Genomic DNA, 22,170 nt, shown 5'->3' on the forward strand with positions numbered 1-22,170 from the left:
TCCAAAGTTACCAGTGATTTCTTAATTACCAAGTCTAATGGCCTCTTCTCAACCCTCATCCTTCTTGGCTCCTCTTGATCATCTCCTCTTGATTATTCTCTCCTCTGTAGATTTTCATGTCACTACTCTCCCCTAGTTCTCTTCCTATTTTTCTGTGCTTTTTTTGTTCATTTATTTTATTTATTATTGTATTTTATTGTTCTTTCTCAGACTTCTATATCTTTATTGATATCATGCCCACTAATGGTAGATATCCCCAAAGTAGGCATATGTCTTGGGCTGTCTTCTCTTTTCCCTGTCATCTCACTTGGTCATCTCATCAGTTCTCAAGGGATCAGTTATTATTTCTATGCACATGATTTCTAAATCTATTTATCTAGCTCTAATCTCTACTGAGCCAGTCATCAGTTGCCTTTGATACACCTCACATTGGATTTCCTGTTAAACTCGAAATGTCCAAAAGAGAACTCATTGTTTTTCCACCAAAACTCTCCCCTCTTTCTAGCTTCCATATTTCTAAAGAGGGCGCAATCAGCCTCCCAGGCTCACCCAGGTTCACAACTCAGACATCTTTTTTTTTTTTTCAGCCGTGTCTGACTTTTTGTGACCCCACTGTTTTTTTTTTTTTTTTGGCCAAGATACTAGAGTGGTTTGCCATTTCCTTCTCCTGTTCATTTTACAGATGAGGAAACTGAGGCAAACAGGGTTACTTGTCCAGGATCACACAGTTAGTGAGTGTCTGAGGCCAGATTTAAACCCAGGTCCTCCTGTCTCCAGGACCAGCATTCTATCTAAAGTGCCACCTAGTTGCCCCGCAACATCTTTGACTCTTCACTTTTACTCATCCCACATATTTAAATCATTCAATTCAATATTATCATTCCTGCTTTTCCAGTATCTCTGATATATATACCATCTCTCCACTTGCATAGTTATTTCCTCTTGCCTATACTAATATAATAACCCTCTAATCCTTTTCCCTGCCTCAAGTCTCTCCCCACTCCATTCCATCCTCCACTCAGCTTTTTCTGGATCTGACCATGTTACTCCCCTATTCAAAAACTCCAGTGGCCTTCAGGTACCTCCAGGATCATATAGAAAGTCTTTCGTTTTGTATGTAAAGCTCTTTACAACACGGCCCCCTTTCTAGCTTTCCAAGTCTTTCTATTTTACTCCCCTTCTTATACTCTGTGATTTAGCTACACTAGCCTATTTGCTCACACTCAAACCACCTCTTTCTCTCCATGCCTTTGCACTTCTCCTCATGCCTAGAATGCTGTCTCTCCTTAACTATCCTTGGATTTCTTAAAGATTCAGCTCAATCCCACCATCTGCTTAGACTCTTCTCTGGCTCTCCAACTGCTACTGGTTTGCCTCTGAGATCACCTTCCATCTACTCTGTATATATCTTGTATATATTTTGTCTGGGGTGTATAAGGTGCTCATAGAGGACTAGCACCGCTGGTGTGAGGGTTTGCCGAGTCTTTTTCAGGGTTGCTTTTCCACCTGTGGTGTCTACCTGTCACCCAACTCTCACCTGTAGCTCCAAGAAGCTGTAGTACTTACAGCTGTCACACACTGGTAAAACTGGCCCACCAGATGGGCTAAACTGGGTCGAGGGTAATCAGCAGTTAGGGGGGATGTCTACCCCAAGTATGAGAAGACTTCCCCCAATGGAATGGGTGCATGAGAACAATTTGTTCCAATGGCCATGAAGGAGGCTGAAGTAGGTTCCGTGGAGCCCCTACAACTTGGTCAGACATAGCAGATGACACAAGGTCATCCACTGCATCCCAGACCATGATCAGACTTTTGTGCTGCCACTGGACTTTTGATGATTATGGAAGAAAGTGAAGCTAATGACTTTGTATAATTCTGCCTCACTTAAATCCAATTCATGTACAAGTCAAGACCACCCAGTGATGTCACTTGTCGCCTTTGAAATAAAAGAGGAGCAACAATGCATCTTATTTGTACCTGGTTATTTATATGGTATTTCCTCTATTAGAATGTGAGCTTTTTGAGGGCAAGGACTGTTTGTCTTCTTCTGTATCCTCAGCTCATTGTAAAGTGCCTGGTACATAGTAAATAATAAATACTAGTTGACGGAATGAATAAATGAATGAATGAAGCAGCGACCTTCCAAGGGTCTGAGGTCTGGGACCACTTTCCCTTCAATTGCTAGTTACAGGAGAGTCAGAAGCCCTCCCTGGGCTCTCAGATGCATTGAATGCCAGGAAAATAGATGAAATAAGAACTACATCTGCTAAGCTGTTTCTTACTTTTGAGGCTCATTTATGTGTAGCATTGGTATGTATGCATATTTTGGAGACTGTGCAGTATAAGGATGGTACACCAGCTCTGGATTCAGAAGACCTTGGTTCAAAAGCCACCTCTGACATTTACTACCTTTGTGACCTTGGGCAAGCCACTTCCCATCCCTGGGCTTTTTTCCCCTGATTTGTAGAGGAAGCAGGCTCTGATGGCTTCTGAGTTCTGATCCTCTGATCTGTCGTGTGTGTGTGTGTGTGTGTGTGTGTGTGTGTGTGTGTGTGTGTGTGTGTGTGTGTGTGTAATATTTNGTGTGTGTGTGTGTGTGTGTGTGTGTGTGTGTGTGTGTGTGTGTGTGCCTCCTTGATCTTCCCTGGACCCAAACAAAGGTGTATCTCTGTGAGTGTTTCTGCTAATGGGGTCATGTATGCTTATGTGTTAGAGTTGGGGAGCCATGGGAATAGGGAGGGTTTTGGGGCATGTGTGTGTGTGTGTGTGTTTCCAAATGCTTGGCTTTTTTCAAAATGGCTTAAAGCAGTGCTGTCATTTACGGGGTTTAAAATGTCACAGTAGTGCCCGTGGGGAGGCAGGGGAGATTAAACTGCAAACAGTGAAGGTTATAGATGACGTTTCTGGTAGTCTGACAGGCCAACTCAAATGATGCTGCACTTTAGCAATCATTTTAAAACAGACACACACATGCGCGGATATGAACACACACACACACACACACACACACACACACACACACACAACCGATCATCTCCCCATCTTTTAATGGCATATTCTGAAGGCTTAACAAAGCTAAAGTCCCATGCCTAGAAAGCCACAATTCTGCTTTCTAAAATCAAGATTTTCTTGGGTTGTGTATGCATGTGTGTTTTGTGTGTGTGTGTGTGTATGTGTGTGTGTGTGTGTGTGTGTGATTTGCCTATATATGAATGCCCCAATGACTCCCTGTCTCCTCCGTCAAAACCTGACTGCATGCTCTTCTCTCAGAAAGATTTTCTAGAATTAATCCTCCCCAGTCTCAGACTACCAGAGCTAGAAGATCAGAGACTATCTACCAGGGGTTCTTAGCCTAGGCACCATGAACTTTTTTAAAATTTCATTTTGATAGCTATATTTTAATTGAATTGAATTTCTTTGTAATTCCATATATTTTATTTTATGCATGTAAAAACATTATCCTGGAAAAGGGTCCATTAGCATCACCTGACTATCAAGGGGATCCAAGACATAAAAAATGTTAAGAGTTCCTGGTCCAGGCCAAACCCCTCATATTATAGAGAAGAAAAATGAGTTCCTGAGAATGAAAATTATTTACCCACAGGCACTGAGTGCTTTTAACACCAGAATCAGGTCTAGAATCCAGGTCTTTTGACTCTCAGGCCAAGGCAGTTTCCACTAGACATCCTCTGTGACTGGAGGCGCATTAATCCTGCATATCTGTGGACTCCTGTTTGTAGGTTGGCTTTTGACTAGACTGAGAACCATTCCTGAGGAAGTCTAGGCAGCCCTAAAAACTGATGCAGTGTCAGGGAGTCTTAAAAATTAGAGTTTGACTAATCTGATTGATCCTATGTAGTCAGGAAGTCAGTCAAGTGATATTTATTAAGTGCCTACTATATGCCAAGCTGTTTACATGCAGGAAATGCTTGAGCACAGGTCATACAATGGTCAAAATGAGACTGAGAGGCAAGTAGGAAACTAGGATAGAGAGCTAGGCCTGGAGATGGGAGGTTCTGGCCTCAGATACTTTCTGGTTGTGTGGCCCTGGGCAAGACACTTACCCCCAATCGCCTAGTCCTTATTGCCCTTCTGCCTTGGAACTTATATTTAGGATTGACTCTAAGACAGAAGGTAAGGGGTTAAAAAAAAAAACGAGACTGAAGAAGGGTAGGACCAGATCAACCACATGGAGACAAAACCAGTGAAGCAAGAGGGGCTTTATTCCAGTTTGTGTTGGGTCACATTCATCTAGAAGATTTAAGGACCTAAAGAACCAAGAGAAGGAAAGGGAGGACAATGCTAAAACTGGCACTGGGCAAACAAGGTTCTATTTCAGATGCTGGTATTATGGGGGCTTGATTTTTTCCAGTGGAGCAAGCTTCCCTAACTCCAGGTACCCTACCACCTCCCAGTGCCTGACCAGCCAGCTCTGTCCCCTGGCCCTGACCTACCACCTACTCAAACTTCAGGGTCTCATCATGCCTCTCTCAGGGAGCCCTCCTATGAAATGTGAGGAACTGTCCTGCACTCCCACCCCTCTCACCTCCCCAAGCTAGGAACTTGCAATAATGGGTCCCACAAATGCAACATGTTGGATCATGCCAAGGGAGCTTGCAATTCACTTTATTGGCCACTGCTGCTCCCCACCCCCTCCCCAAGTAAATTTAGCCTTATTCTCTCCCTGGTCATTATTCTCTTCTACCCTCCCTTTCCACAGTGCCCTCTGAGAACCTCTATCTTCCAAAGTACAGTGAAAAGACTTTTGCATATAGTTGGTAAATCAGTCAACTAGCATTTATTAAGTATACACTACTATGTGTCAGGCACTGTGCCAAGTGCTAGGGATGCAAACACACACACACACACACACACACACACACACACACACACACACACAAAAGACACTCCTTGTTCCCAAGGAGCTCAGGCTCATGAGGTGGGGGGAACAAAATGCAAACAACAAAGGACAAATGAGAGATAAAAGATAAACTGAAGATGATTAATAGTGGGAAGGCACTAGTAGGAAAGGCTCTTGTGGTAGATGAGATTTTAGCTAAGCTGAGTGAATTCTGTTTGTCCATTTCTCTAGGCCTCAGTTTTCTAATCTGTATAATGAAAGGGTTGGACTAAATGACCTCCATGGTTTCCCCCTGCTCTAAGTCTACAATCCTGTGATGGTAGATCTCTTGCTTTCATATACCTTCTATCTTCTCAGTTAATTAGTTTACTCATGGCCATTGTGGTTCCTTCTTCTGATCCCATATCTGGATCTCTCTCTGAGGTGTTATATACCCTTTCTCTCATATCCAGGAGGGCAAGTTGGCATCCTTTTTTGGCTCCCCATGGCCACAATGAGGTTCTCCCTGTGCCACCACTGCACAGCAAAGACCTCTCCTTTCAAGTTCACATCATCCTGTCCAAACCTTTTTCATTATCATCCATCTATAGACCTCCAAGTCACTCTCTCTTCCTCTCCTCTACTCCATCATAAGCTCAGGACCTGGTTCTCAGTCTTCAACTCAGCCCCTCATAACCTGTATTTTGGTTGAGTTTTTTTTCCAGAGACTTGGGGATTTTCACAGTCAGCAACCATTTAGCCCCTCTATTTATCCTCATCTGACCATCTTGCTATCATTATTTGCAGAGGCATCTTGGGTCTGTTTACTTTAGTGTATTTATTAAAGGCTTTAGTGTCCTTTGTCTAGCTCAGTATAAAGCAACGGAGGCCCCGCTTTCTTAAAGCTCAGGAGAGAACCAATTTCCTGCGTTGCAATTTACTCATGCGCTTATGTATGCAGCATTCATTTGTTCAATATGGGTGCAGCTTCATTTCCTAGAACCAGCACAAGATGTGGACCCTAAGCTGGTGAGAAGGTGGAAGCAAGTGGCTCCTTTTGGGTGAATATTTTATCTGTACTTTGTACATTATTAAAAGACCCCTTAGTTAAAATCAGGGGTGGCAGTAGCTAGGATTCTGAGTTAAATTGAACACAATGATAGACTATATTAGCTAGATTATGGTATGCCAGTGAATGAAGACTCCCATGGATTACTCCACCAGTATGTGCATCTCGGACAATTGTGGCAGAGGGACAATGACACAAGCCCAAAATCGAAAAGGAGGTTTGATCACATTTGGGAAATGACACAGTGCACCTAATGATTCTGGATTGCTCCCTGCCAGAAAAAGCCAATCTTTTTTTTTAAAGCAATAATAGTCCACCAGTGATGCTCTTTGGCTCTGAATCACAGAATACCACAGTCTCAAAAGACTGGTCTCAAAATTGCAGGTGACCCAAAGGGCAATGAAGAGATGTGTGGTGAGTGTGTAAGTAGGTTGCATCATATTACCAATGATAACTTGTATTCAGGAAATATAAGAGACACTGTCAAGGACAATGGCATCTAGGTAATACAATTGGATAGAGCACTAGGCTTGGAGTCAGGAAGACACAAATTCCAATCTGGTCTCCAACACTTACTAACTGTGTGACCCTGGCCAAGTCATTTAACCCCTGCTTTCTTTTCCTCAACTGAAAAGGGAATAATAACAGTGCCTATCTCACAGGATTATTAGAAGGAGTAAATGAAGCAATATTTGTAAAGTACTTAGAATAGTTCCTGGTACAGAGCAGGCACTTAATAAATGTTTATCCTTCCTTCCATGTATGTAGAAAAGGAGGAGGGTTGATCACATAATGAGAGTCAGGGATGATAGATGGACAGCCTGAGTTTTGCACTGGTGCCCATGAAAGAACCAGAGGAAAAGATCCATTGTGATAGGTGAGTTCTCTGAAGGACTTGTCTGTGGATAAGAACTGCACAGGATGAAAGGCCATGGATGAGTTACAATGTGTACTGGTGGAAGGAGATCATGGATCCATTGAAATATGAAAATATGAAACGAGCACCATAAGTCATCAGACAGTTTCTTGCTTGGCTGATTGTAAGCCTAGAATTGGACGAATGAATCAATAAGGTTGATTGAGAAGGTAGGATAGAGAGAAAAAACCCTGGGTCATGATAGAAGCAAAGTCACCTGGGCTATGAAGGGATTTGTTTTTCTTTAAAACTCAACTTCTTTCTTAGAAGGCAGAAGAGTGGGCCCAGGTCCTTCTGACACCAGGCCCGGTGCCCTGTCCACTTGTGCTACCTAACTGCCCCTCTACCTCTGAATGTTCTGGGCAAATCATTTAATTACTTTGTGCATTAGACAACCCCCCCCCCCAGCTTTGCAGGAAGCTAGTTTCCCCTACTGCAGGTTCTGGAACATCTTCATGGTACAGCAGAGTATGTGTGTATGTGTGTGCATTCGTGTACAAATCAACAAACATTATTAAGTGCTTACTAAGTGCCAGGCATTGTGCTAAGCCCTGTGATAGTGGTAGTAGTCAGGATTTCCAATATTTCCTTTTATTCAATCTTAGTTTGAGGAATAGGGAGCCAAGTGCTGGAACATTTTCCTAGGCTGGTAAGTTTTCCCCTTACCTGCAAGGTCAGCTTAATTGGCAGTAAGGATCTTGATCTTCCTTGCTATAACTAATAGTTGGCACTACTCACAATCAATAAGAGAGCTAGAGATTCTCAAGCACCATTCTCCAGTCTCCTGAAATCACCACAGCTTATGAAACGTAGGTCTCCACAGTAGCCAATTAGTGTCAGAAAATGACTGAAAGGTTCTGATGTCAGGAAAGGAGTAAGGAAAGGCAACCTCCACTTCACTCCTTTCTAGCTCTACAGAACTGGTCTTGGCAGGAAGGCATCCACACTAGAGAAAAGAGTATCCCTGAGCAGCATGAATTTCTGGATCTGGGGGACAGGGAGAAAGACCTTTTATACTGTAGATAGCATCCTGTAGTGTCCTTAGGACCCCCACATATTCTGCTGTTCTGCTCAAGGACATAAGAATGTGCATCCAGAAGGGATGCCCAAGTTTGGATCTTGGCTCCATGTACTCTGCCCTATGAAAGAAGAAATTCTAGGGGAAGTGACAATTCTCCCTTCTCTGTGAGCCTTTAAAGGGAAATATGTGAGACTAGAGAGATAAGAGACCACGGAAGAACGTTTCTGCCCCATCTATAATGGATAGAAACATTTAAAACAGGGAAACATATTCTTTAAAAGGGGGAGTTAGGGGAAATAAAGGGGAAGATCCAAACAGTAACAGAACTATAAATATGTTCTCAGGAGACTGGAGATCCTAGGGCCCAGTTGGCAAACCTATGGCACATGTGCCAGAGTATGCCTGAGGGGGTTGCTCCCTTCCCCCTCTCCACATGTACCTGCCTCTCTGCCCAGCAACCCAGTGAGTGTATTTCCTCCCTCCCCTGTCTGGGATAAGGCAGGGGGCTCACATGTGGCATGAGGATGCAGTTTGGGCACTTGGTCTCTAAAAGGTTTGCCATTACTGTCCTAGGGCATTGTCTCTACTGGTCCGTTTACCTCCATCTCTAGCATCCAGCAGATTATCTTGCCATATAGGATCATAGATATAGGCTCATTAGAGCCAGTATGAGCACTTATACCTTGGAAATCAGGACTTGATTTGTTATTTTGTTAATTATCTTGATTTAAGAAAGTGCTGGAGGAAACATCAATAATTCATATTAAACTTAAAAGCATTCCCAGCATATATTTTGTTTTTTTTTAATTAATTCTTTCAGTTACACGTAGAAACAATTTTTGACAATTGTTTTCTGACATTTTAGGATTCAGATTTTCACCCTCCCCACACCCTGCCCCAAGGGGTAAATAATCTGATATAGTTATACCAGTACTTTCGTATAATACATATTTCCATATCAGGACACATGCTTTAATTTTCAGAGAGCAGGTTGTTAAACATTTGTGAGCATATCTTTCATCATACTTGTAGAGCTGAAAGGAATTTCAGAGACCATCTAGTCCAATGAATTCATTTTACAAATGAAGAAACCAAGTTCTAGGAAGGTTATGACTTGCCTAAAGTTACTTAGGCAGTATCAGATGTAGGATTCCTCTGCCTTGAGAGCCAGCACTCTTTACACTCTAGTGAGCAGATTGTTGAGTTAAATTGAAGCCCAGGAGGCTGAGTTAAGGAGGGAGCACCCAAGACCTGAGCCTCTGGATGGTCAGCCTTGCACTCCTGGGGTGGGCATTTCACACCAGAAGAGACCTTTACTCATCTGAAAATACATATCCAAATTACAGGCACAACTCACATCATCTCAAAGTCGAAAAGGACTTACTGAGACCATCTAACCCAGCTCGTTACCTGAGTGAGACCCCTCTACAACACACCAAGTATGAGTTTGTCAAGCCTTTTCAGGAAGACTTAGTGCCGGAGACACCACACAGCCAGAGGCAGCTCATTCTCCTTTTGGATAGCTCTAATTTTTAGGAAGACTTTTTTTTCCATCAAGCCTGAATCTATCTCTTTGCAAAATGGAGCCCTGCTCTTGGGAAGTGTATGTGGGAAGTGAGGGGTGTCAGGGGAAGGGATCAGAAGTATGCAAGAAGGCTCTGGAGAGCCAGTTGGTAAATTTTTGGTATGAGCATCTACACCTTGGAAAACGGCAAAAGCTACAAATCAGGGCTTGATATTGTTTTATTGATTAGCTAGACTTAAGCAAGTGATGGAGAAAATGTTCAAAATGCAGATTAAACTAAAAGTTTTTTTCTTCTTCTTCTCCTTTTTAATCTGAGAGCCATTTGTTAAACACTCAGTTCACCCCTAGTGTGAGAAAAAGAGCACACTAGATTTCTGCTTGCTATGTGTGTACTGAAATAATGGCAAGGAGTCACTTACATCTCTGTAGCCTTTACAGTTTACGAAGTGTTGTCCCACAATCATCCCATAAACAATATTTGCCCTTCATAGTTATCTATCTCTTTATACTTTTGCATCTTTTGTATTATCTCATTTGATCCTTGCTACACTTCACCTATGAAGTAAACAGGGAACAAATTGTTTCCATTTTACAGATGGGAAAACAGAGGCTCAGAAGTTACTTCACCAAGGCCATATCGATGTATAGTGCTAAAGCTGGGCAAGACTTGCTTCAAGACCAAGTTTTTATTTGTTTTTTTACTTTAGCTGATCACAGAGAAGGTAATAGGTAGAAAACCTTCCTACCAGTTTGGAGCGGGGACATTGGATGGTCCTATCTTCCAAGGTTCCCTTTTACAATCTTTGTTAGTGATGGAAGGATGGGGGTGGAGAGGAAGGGCACGGTAAGAATGAACTCTGAAATGCCCTCTTTAAAGCCAGGGAAGGAAACTCCAAGAAGCTTCCTACCAGTGGTGTGCTGGTAAACGTTTAACAACCAGTTCTCTGAAAAAATGATGCATACGCAACACACTCTTAAGTGAAATCTGCATTATTAACAATTTCCTCAACCATTTTCTTAATACAGACAATCCACAAAACAATAAGTGAAACTGAATTTTTACTACTTTTTATTTTTGAGGAATAAATGCTCACATTGTAAATTTAATAATCAGCTCTCATTGAGGTAAGAACAAACTCTAGCACACTCTTGCCTCTACCTAAGAATAGGAGGAGGTCTCATTGGTTATCTTCCCAGCATTGCTTGGGCCTCTTTAGGTGGCTCTAGATTCCTCACCCCCCCCCCTCCCCTAGAAAGTGGAGACACTGACCCTAATCTCTCACAGTGTAGAGGGCAAGAGGGGGTGATCCAGGACTGGAAAGAAACCATTAATGACAGATGTATCGGATTGTCCAAAAGACAAGGGGCTTCCCAGGGATTACTCTGTCTGCTCTCAGCCTGCCCTGAGCTGCCTAGGAATAGAATCTATGTATATCTCTCCCTAGGCTCCAGTGAGAAGGCAGAGATGTCAGGAGGCCCCCCAAGGTCAGCAGGGGCCCTACAGAAGCCAGCCCACCCCCAGTCATCCTCAGGGGCCACCAGCTGCCTGAGGAAAGGCTTGTGTTTGAGGAGGGATTAATCAAGGGTAAGGAATGGAAGGTTAGTGTCCGATGGAATCTGGGTTAGGGCAAAAGCTGAAAGTAGAGGAGCCTGGTTCCTCTCAGAATCTATCACTCCTATGTAAATTGGCCATGCAGACGCCAGACCTTTGGGGAAAGGGTGGAGGGGCAGGAGGCCACTGTACACCAGTCCAAATACCTGGGCTGGCCTCAGTCCCCACATTCAGCTCACTGCATGGCCTTTTTCTTCACTTGGCCTTGACAGGGGACTGGAAAAGAGGAGGAGGCTGGGGTGAGAATGGCATTTACCCCAGCTTCTCTCTTATAACACCGGCTGGTCACAGGACGGTGAGGGTCCCACCCTGATGGGATCTGGGCACAATGAAGCAAAAGGCCAAAGCTAAGACATAAACAAAAGAGGGCAGCTCTCTTGTCTGGGACCAGAAAGTTAAGTTTTGATAGGTTCTGTAACCAGTTACAAAACATTTCCCCACAATATTTCCATAAACATTAGCCCTTCAGAATTATCTATCCCATCTCATTTGATCCTCATCACTTAATAAAGACTATTAACTGTTTTCCCAATACTCATCCTATGAATAAAGAGTAGAGTGCTAGACTTGGAGCCAGGAAGTCTTGGATTCAAATCCAACATCCCACACTTACTAGCTGTATGACCTTTAGCAAATCACAGCTTCCCTTAGGTTATCAATTCCTCATCTGTAAAATAACGGGGCTGGAATAGATGTCCTCTAACTACCCTTCCTTCCAAGCCTTAATCGGGGATCCTCTGAACCCATAACGGGAAATGGAGTAGGGTCTGGGTTGAGTGCCTATGTTTTGGGGGCTGGGGGTGGGGGGACCCTATCCTATCTGTGCTTTCTGATTTTGAGGCTGTTAGGAAGCTGGGGAAAGAAAGGGAGTCAGTTGTCTGAGCCCCTTAGTCACTTTGCAGAGCCGCCCGGCCTCTGGGGGTGTAGACCCCGCTGGGGGGGCGGGTTGTCCCGCCCACCTCCCCCCATTTCTTTTTCATAACCTTGTGACCTGTACTGTCAGGACCCTTTTCGTCTTGCTTTGAGCCAAAGCCAGGAAGGGAAGATTGGAGACGGAGTGGAGAAGGGGGGGGGGGCGGTGCAGAAGGAGGGGAGGGGAAGAAAACCCGGCAAAGTCAATTGCAGAGTCTGCAAGGTGCGAGGCAATCATCGGAGCGGCTGGTGAGCTGGGGTCACTCAGTAGTGTTCACATCAGGGTGAAATCCTTTCAGCTCTTCTCCAAACCCCTAGTGAAAGACAATCAGGCTCGCTGTCACCGAGCTAATTCTGTCTATATAAAAGCAGTAATGAAATTCACGGCAGGATTACCCTCTCCATCCAATGGGCCATCGCTGTGGTGACATATCTCTCTTATTGCCCGAATGTAACACACCATCTAATTTACGTCGTGTAGCGAGCAGGAATGAAATGTTCATAAAGAATTGCTGCATCTCGTCACCTTAACTGCGGCCCGGGGCTCTGAGGCATCTGTCAGGGAGAGGAGTGCGAGGAGGGAGGGGGGCAGAGCCGAGGCCGGGGGCGTGGCGTTCCGTCGGGTGGTTGTTTCTTAATAGGGCTGGGTGGTAGAGGCAGAGAGGGAGGGGGGGGGGCCTAGGGAGGGGAGGACAGAGCGGGGAAGAGGTTGGATTGGGGGAAGGGGAGCGCCGGGGGCAAATTAGTACCCGAGAGGGCGAGTCCGGAGGGGCTCTCGGTGTGGGGTTGACTGTGCAAGCGAGTCCGAGGGGCGCCGAGTGGGGTTTGGCCAGAGGATTGAACCACTAGTCATTCTCTTGATTAATGTCGCAAGGTTCTGGGTTAAATTCCTCCGCGCCCATTCTATCCCAAGCTTTAATAGCTTTGTAGGGTACCCTCTCGGCTCCCTCTAACTGAATTGCTTACACTAGGGAACTGGGGACGGAGAATGGGGCGCTAGGTCTCCCATGAGGGAATGGTGGAAGGAGGGAGGACTACCTGAGCTCCCCAGCCTGGTGGTCAATGCTGGTTCATTGCTGGAAGGGAGGAAAGAAATGCCATGTCCAGTGGTAGCCCCATATTCCTTGATTTGCTCCTCCCCATTAGCTGAACCCACTCAGAACGCTCCAAGGAGAAGTGTCTGATTCTTCCAGGGCCTTGAGCCCTTATTATCTATCCAATTCTCCCCCAAAATAGCTCAGCCGCCTTGGGAATTTGACTTTAATCAGGAAACTTCTGTTTTCTGCTGAATACTAATCTTTCCTAGCCTCTGGTCTACATTTGGGTAAGTCAATCAGTAAACATTAATTAAGCCCTCACTCGTCACTGAGCTAAGCACTGTGCATACAAGGATGAACAAGAAAGCCAGCCCGTGGCCTCAAAGAGCTTACAATCAAATAGGGGAAACCAAGGCACAAAAAGAAGCTAAAAAGTGGTGGGGGTGGAGGTGAGGTACTAAGTATAGGGCATGATGAAGCAATCCTAGGATGAACCTGGACTTAGAGGGAACTCATAAACCCCCATATTCTCCCCTCGAGGTTCTGGTCATTTGTTTAGCCCAGAATACCTTTGGGGAGGTACCTAGAATGGCCAAGGGGAGGGGAGGGGCACAGCTGTTACTAATTATTGGTCTAAAGACGCTCAAGCCTTGACTTACTCTAGAAAGGCCCTTTAAGGTGCAATAAACTCCCCCCAACCTCTCCAAGTTTTTTTCAGATACTTCTGAGTTGGTCTATGGTAGAGGTGGGGACGGCTGAGTAGTTAAGAATATACAAATATACAGAAACTTGACCATGTGTCTTCATGTGTAAGTTGGACCATGTTCCGGTGTTCTTTATTAGGTCCTTTCCTCATAGGCATACATATATACAGTTGTGAATAAACTTTTGCATTTGCATATGTTCAATCCCAATTTTCAGTTATGGCACCTGGATATATCACATGTACATACTTTTATGTATAAGTGCTGATTTGTGTCTAACTCCCCACCAGTATACACACATGAATGTTAGCATATATGAGTATCTCCATGATTCTTAACCTTTTTTATGTCATGGCCTCCTTTGACAGTTTGGTGAAGTCTGTAGACCCCTCTTGAAATAATGCTTTTAAATGTATCGAATAAAATGCAGAGGGTTTCTAAAGAACCTAATTAAACCAAATATACTCATCAAACCATTTTTATAAAAAAAATTTTTAACAGACTCCAGGTTAAGAACATTATAAATCTATATAAATAAATGTGTTTGGGTTCATTTGTGTGTCCCCTTGGATGAATCTCTCACTAACTTTTTCTTTTGCTTTGTATTTCTCTTCTCCCCTTTCCCTTCATTGCCTACCACCCCCTTATAACTCAACCATCCCCAGCTCCCATGAAGGAAGTTTCCATTCACGAAAGATGGCTATATATTAGTGTATTCTCTATCTTGACCACTTTTTCCAAAAATGCTGTGGCCTGAACCTGAGTGGTTCTTTCTTCCTTATTAAATACCCAATTTGCCCCCTCTTCAGCTCCCCTTCATTCACCAACAGGCTTTCACTGGGTCAGAAAGACAAATTCTTCCACCTTTCCTGCGTGGTAGTTGGATAAGCAGAATTTGGAGGCCCCATGGAGATCCCTAGTGTCATCCAATTAAAGATGACTTGGGGTGAAGGTATTCACCATAAGGGCACTATATCATTCCCACTCTCTCTAGGTAAAAGGAATATCATGCCCATCATAGATACACAGGACTTGTTCCTATTTTGAATGACCCTCAGGAAGAGGTTCCTAAAGCCCCATTCCTCCCCTCTCTCGGGTGTTTCTCTTTAAACTCATTTTTGGTTCAGCAGATGACATCTTTCCAGCCTTCTCCGAGGGAATCTCCCAGCTCTTCCTCCCATATATTCAATCCCTATACTCAATCAACCTTCTCTTCTCCTGATCCCTAAATCCTAACTCCTTCAACATGATTCCAGATGGCCAACCCTCCAAGGTGGTAATAATTTCTGTGGCTCTGCTAGCAATTGACATTCTAAACCTGACTCCATTGGGGTAGATGCTGTGGGTAAAGTGAGATGTCATCCAAGCTGTACACTGAACATGCTGTGTGTCTGTAACATGTGCACACACGTGAACAGGAGAATGAGAGAGAAAACACAATGACTTCACAAACTCCAGGTATTCTGGAGTCAGTCTGAGCTTGAGGCTTAGGTTTTTATTGTGCCATGCACCTATGGGGCTGGGATTAGTGCTGTCTTCAAGGTTAGTTTTCTGTTTCATTGCTTTTTTACATGACCTGGAGAGAATCAGATGGGAAATGGCAAAGTTCCTTCTAGTGAACCAAACAAACCAGAGGAGTGGATGGAGGGGCAAATAGGAATCAAGCTTGAGTGTGGAATTTCCTCATTTTCCCCCACCAAAGAATAAAATGCTCCCCAGATGGTTCTTTTATTTGTTACTACATAACTGACAAAGCAGACCTTCAAGCAAGCGGGCGGGCGGAATTCTCTGGGAGAATAGATTCCAAAGTGCAAGTTTGGATTCTGCAGTTCACCTATTCGACCTTGAATAGAGATCTTCTCTGTGTCTTGATCTCTCCATCTGCTAAATGGGAATAAATAACCTTTGCTCTGTCCCAGGGCTGTTCATCTGTACATACTGACTTACTGGGAAAACATGTTACAGAAACAAATCCAAATTGTGGCTGTTCCTATTCTGCTTATGAGTTAGGGGGATAGTTAAATTCCTGGGTGGGGTAGTTAACTATATTCTGGTCTCTGGCTCCAGTCTCTACCCTTAATCCTTGCCAACTAGTAAGCAAATCTGGGCTATTGGCCATTTGAAGGACTGTTTGAGAGTATAAGCATGTATCAACACAATTGGAGAGAATGCTTGATTTGGAGTCAGAACTTGTTTTAAAAAATCCCCCTTTGTTACTTATGACCTGTATGATCTTAGGTCATTAACTTCTTTAGCATCCTGCTTCTTACTTATAAAATGAAGACTCTGGATTAGATAACCTTGGAAATCCCTTCTAGGTCTTATATCTTAGGATCCTAAGGTGAGGAAAAACCCCCACTCTAGGGTACCTGTCCCTTGGTATCTGGTTGTAATTATTACTAGCTGGGTCCTTCTAGCTTCTTCAGAACAGCTTGATTTATATACACATTTGCCCTGTGGTTTAAAACTACATGAGCTTATGACACCATAGAATATCTAAGTTGCTTAGACCAGGTGATGAGGAAGTGGTATCTGGCCTATAGTCCGGGTTGAGTTATCCCAGAAAATAGGAATCAGGTGAATATTCAGGCAGTTAGCTGGCACAGTGGAGAGTTCTAAGCCTAAAGTCAGGAAGAAAAGGCTTGAGTTCAAATGCAGCCTCAGATATTATGGCCCTGGGTAAGTCGATCAAACTCTGTCTGCCTCAATGTATTCATCTGTGAAATGGGGATAATATCACCTACCACCCAAGATTGTTTGTGGGACAGAATGAGGTAATATTTGAAAATACTTTGCAAACTTTAAAGCACTACATAAATGCTAGTTATTATTTAAAGAAAAAGATGAAGATTCCTATAAAATGTAGATCATTTCTATGACTCATCAGGTCCTTCAAAGCCAAAGACTCATCTATTTGGTGGTCATTTTATTCGGATCAAATCAGAGATGTTCTCTGGTAGATCAGGTTATATTCTCTGGTAATTTGCAGAGATGTGTAATTATTCTGTAGTTAGTAATTGTTCACTAAGTAAACCCTTGGTGTAGTTACCATGTAAGTCAACGGTATTTACAGGATATTTTTTCTGCCTGTAACTCAAAGCCTTACCGAAACAAATTGGAATTGCCTTCTGGAGGCCGTTGTTATAAATTACAGACCCAACATCTGTCCACATCTGCAATGTCTAGACAGCCTGTCTCAGATACAAGCAAGAGGGAGAGAGACACACACACACAGAAGGGGAGAGAGAGAAGCGAGGAGTAGCAGAGGGAATCTAAGATTGACAGATTTTTCTCTTCAGGTGTTTACACAAATAGATCCCACATTGACCTCTGAAAGTCGTTCAAACCTTCCGCCAGCCAAAGTCAAGTCCTGATGAACTCAGCCCCGGTATCATCGCCTTCTGGAGGAGTGTGGGAATGCAGGTGCTCCAGAGTGGGTATCATCTGGGTTCTGAGGGAGCCTCCCAGGCCTCTGAGGAGTCCTGGGAAACCGCCTTCCCAGAAAATATCCCCTTCTTGCCTAACCCTATGGAAACGCAAGTGCAGTGATAGATTGTGGCCAGGTTCAAGGAGAGCTTGACACATAGCAAAGCCAGCTCCCATTCCAGAGTCTCCCAGGCTCTCTCCCAGCCACCCCCAGCCCTACTCCTCCCCCCCAACCTTACTCCACCTTGCTCAGCTTTTCTGGGGAAGGCACTCAGATGTCTACCCTTCCTGTAGTCCCTCTCCTGCACCCACGATAAGGAGCCCTGCCCGTCAGCTGAGTGATTGTATTTTTTTACAGTTCCTAGCACAAACCTTCTCATTTATATGTAAAGCAGCCATTAGTCATAGCTCCGTTCCCACACACTGCCTGATGTACAATCACATTTTGCAGCGGATGAATCTTTCCACACAGCTGCTCTGCTATGAATAATCCGTCCTCGTGCCCATAAATCAGAAAAAAATCATGCACCTCGTTCGCCTGATCCTTACACAAAGTCATATATTTTACATGAGGACGAGCTAAATATTCATGAGTCTTTAAAAGCCTTTTTTTCTTTCAAAGGCACTTGTTGGGGTTGTTTTCTGCTCTTGGGGAGATTGGGAGGTTGTATTTGGGAGAGTAAAGGATTTTTTTTTCATGTAAAAAAAAAAAACAAACCCTGAGAAAAGGTCCAGACCACCTCCCCCCGCCCATAATCCATGAATGGTTTGTCCATTAAAAAGTACAATTTTTAAAATTAACAAAAAGAAAAGGATCTAGACACTAGGACTTTAAAATAGGAGAAATACTCAATTGTTTGAGCTAGATTAAGTACAGTTTATGGACTAGATGACCTTATACGGTCATTTTATAATACTTTGCCTGATGACTTGTAGAAGGACTGAGTCTGATGCCTTTGCTGTGGGTCATTTGTGCATTAGTCTACAGAGAGTAAGGGCAGAAGTGAAGACATAGGCTAATGCCCAGAGTCCAGGCACTAAAAGCAGCCTTCCTAGTCAGGAGGGAGGTATAGAAATGGGAGGGAGAGAATGGCTGGAGAGAAGGAAAGTCCGGTGTCAAAAGGAGAATAGGTGAAAGACAAGGCTTTAACCACAGATGTTACTGAGCTTGTAAGTACTCTAGATGACTAACTCCCATCACTTGCCCCCCCCCCCCATTCCTTCTGCCCATCTTCAGCTCTTTCAGGCCCATTTTCTCCCAACTGGTCACCCTCCCCCCCAAAATCCAAAGCCCTCTCCAACACCATGAGAAGGAGAGGTGTAGTGGGAAATACCTCTGAGTGATAGGATTTAGAGATTATGTAGTCTGCTCTTCTCATTTTACCAATGAGAGGGTTGGCTCAGAACCTCAGAAGGGAACTTGAGTTTCAGAGAAATTAAAAGACTTGTATAAGGTCACAGAGATTGTAAATTAACACTCCCAGGATTCAAGACTGTATAGGAGTCTCTCAGGGCACACATGGGCTGGCAGGAAATCAAAATGTCTACTTCTTTTAACAATGATGAAGACAGGGGCAGCTAGGTAGGTAGCACAGTGGATAGAGAGCCAGGCCTGGAGTTGGGAGGTCCCAGGTTCAAATCTGACCTCAAATATTTCTGAGCTTTGTGACCCTTTTCGAGTCACTTAACCCCAATTGCCTAGCCCTTGCCCTTCTGTCTTAGAATTGGTACAGAATGTAAGAAGTTTAAAAAAAAACAATAATAATAACGAAGACACCTTGGATTCAGGAAAATTTCACTTGGATGAACTCAAAACACTTTCAGTGAGATAAGGGGAAAACAACTTTTGTTCTCTCCATTCAACAGATAAAGAATCTGAGGGAAAATCGTGATAAATTACTTTCCTGGTGTCATATCAACGAAATCAGCATATATTAAACCCTACCATGTGCAAGGTTCTATGTTAGCACTGGAAACAGAAAGACAAAAACTAAAGGAACAATTTGTCCTCCCGAAGCTTACATTCTCCTGGAAAGTTTGCCAAGTGATTTTGATGAGGAGAGGGAGTCATAAAGTCAAAGATTTAGAATTGACAAGTCCCTCCCATTTTAGAGATGAGGAAGCAGACCTAGAAGGGTAAAGCGACTTACTTTCTGCCCACACTGATAAATTATCTCAGCTAAAAATCAGGACACTGTCTGGCAGGTATTATTATTCTATTTTACAGAGGATGAATTGAGGCTGGGTAGTTAGGTGACTTTTCTTTGGGCATATAGCTATTAAGTGTCAGAGGTAAGATTTGAACCCTAATCTTGAGACTCTCTTCCCTGCTCGGAAAAATACTGCCCCTGGAAAACTGAATGTGGTAGCTATAATTCAGCCTTAGCTAGTAATACTGATTTTGTGTCCTGAGCTCTATCAGACCTCTGGGCATGACCTGAGGCCCAGAGTCCAGTTTTCTTTTCCAGTCTTTCCCTAGAGATACCAGAGTGGCCTCCCCACCCATTCCCCCTATTTGTGAGTGTGTATGTGTGTGTGTGTGTGAACATTCAGACAGAATTAATCAAAGAACTGCCAGATAGGAGGGAAAAGTCCAAACACTCACAGATGGCAGATCCGCAAATTTAATTTAAAATCATTCTTTATTATCCAAAATATTAAAATTAAAGCAATAATGCCCAAAGGAATGCACAGATTAAAACCCCCAATGTTTCACAGCCTCTTCCTCAGGGGGTCCCCAAAACACTGAGAGAGAAAGCTTTGAAAAAGAAGGCAGGAGAGCACAAGGAAAGCAGCAGCTGTAGATCATGGAGCCAAACGCTCAGTGACTGACCCAATCAGCTTCATTTAAAGCCAAACACCAACTGTTTCATTTGCAATTAATGATTGCCCCAGCAAATTAAAGTGCATAAAGTCATCACACAGAATCATCATATTAGAAGACACGCAGCAGTCACAGGTACCTCTTCCCTGGCATCCATATAATGTGATTATCTGGTTGATTCAGGCCCAGAGATTTAATTCTGCAAAACATCTTGTACCAAATTTTTATATTCATAAAAATACAAAGATCCCCTCTCTGCCTTCCCCCGCCCCCACCACACACACACACACACACACACACACACACACACACACACACACACACACATCTCTGTTCTCCCTTTTTATTGCCGCCAGGCGGCAGGCTTATCTGACACAGATCCCATGTTTGGGGACAAAATGCATCTGTCAGCATGAGTCACACTCTTCTACCACCCCCCAATTCTGCTCCTCAGGTAGCCTTCCTTCCTGAGGTGGGAGATAGACCCTCTTTCAGCGTCTTTAGGACAATTAACCAGGATTCACCTTTGCCTATTGGATTGCCAAAGTGGAGGAGAGAGCCTCAGGTACTGGGGTGGGGGGCTGGGGGGATCATCTCCCCTGAGGCAGAGTCCTTATCTTCCTCACTTTTCAGAGGACAAAACTGAAGACCAAAGAAGAGTCAGGCGTCATTCACAGTTTGGTTACTGCTGCCACTGTTTTAGCTAACCCGTCATAGGGTCAAGAATTTCAAGTTGGAATGGATGTTAGAGGCCATCTCATTCAGCCCCCTGGCTTTACAGATGAGGAAACTGAGTCACAAATTGGTTTAATGACTTTCCCAAAATCACACAGATGGATTAGAGCTGGGATTTGAACGGAGATTCAGACTCCAAATCCAGGTCTTTTCCCCACCTCACTGTTAGAGTGATTTAACTCGGTCATCAACACAGTGATCCACAAGGTGGCCGAGTTTATCATTTCAAATTCTTACTCTCTTAACCTAAAAATGTTAAGTATTTTGAAGCCCAAGTTATTTTAAAATAATTTTTTAATCTTTTGTTGCGAGATCATCTACATTTCCCAATATATTCCTTCTCCTCCCAAGGAGCCTTTCCTTCTAACAAATAAAAAGGGGGGTTGGGGGGGATGAGGAGGGATCAGGCAAAACTAACAAGCAGGTAGTCGGACATTGTATGCAATTTTCCACCACCCATAATCCCCTATCTGAGCAAAGAAGGTGGGTTTGGTGCCTTCTTATATCACTTCTTTTTTTTTTAATTTAAACATTTATTAATATTCATTTTTAACATGGTTACATGATTCATGCTCCTACTTTCCCCTTCACACACACCCCCCACTCCCCCACCCATGGCCGATGCACATTTCCACTGGTTTTGTCATGTGTCATTGATCAAGACCTATTTCCAAATTGTTGGTGGTTGCATTGGTGTGGTAGTTTCGAGTCCACATCCTTAATCATGTCCACCCCGACCCATGCATTCAAGCAGTTGTTTTTCTTATATGTTTCCTCTCCTGCAGTTCTTCTTCTGAATGTAGGTAGCGTTCTTTACCATAAATCCCTCAGAGCTGTCCTGGGTCATTGTATTGCTGCTGATATAGAAGCCCATTACATTCGATTTTACCACAGTATATCAGTCTCTGTGTACAATGTTCTTCTGGCTCTGCTCCTTTCACTGCATCAGTTCCTGGAAGTCTCTCCAGTTCACCTGGAACTCCTCCAGTTTATTATTCCTTTTAGCACAATAGTATTCCATCACCAGCATACACCACAGATTGTTCAGCCATTCCCCAATTGAAGGACATACCCTCCTTTTCCAGTTTTTTGCCACCACAAAAAGCGCAGCTATAAATATTTTCATACAAGTCTGTTTATCTATGATCTCTTTGGGGTACAAACCCAGCAATGGTATGGCTGGATCAAAGGGCAGGCAGTCTTTTATAGCCCTTTGAGCATAGTTCCAAATTGCCAGCCAGAATGGTTGGATCAGTTCACAACTCCACCAGCAATGCATTAATGTCCTAATTTTGCCACATCCCCTCCAACATTCATTGCTCTCCCCTTCTTTCATTTTAGCCAATCTGCTAAGTGTGAGGTGATATTTCAGAGTTGTTTTGATTTGCATTTCTCTAATTATTAGAGATTTGGAACACTTTCTCATGTGCTTATTGATACTTTTGATTTCTTTACCTGAAAATTGCCTATTCATGTCTCTTGCCCATTTATCAATTGGGGAATGGCTTGATGTTTTATACAATTGCTTTAACTCCTTGTATATTTGAGT

Source organism: Gracilinanus agilis, chromosome 2 (genome assembly GCF_016433145.1).
Source record: "Gracilinanus agilis isolate LMUSP501 chromosome 2, AgileGrace, whole genome shotgun sequence".
In the NCBI taxonomy this organism is placed as follows: domain Eukaryota; kingdom Metazoa; phylum Chordata; class Mammalia; order Didelphimorphia; family Didelphidae; genus Gracilinanus; species Gracilinanus agilis.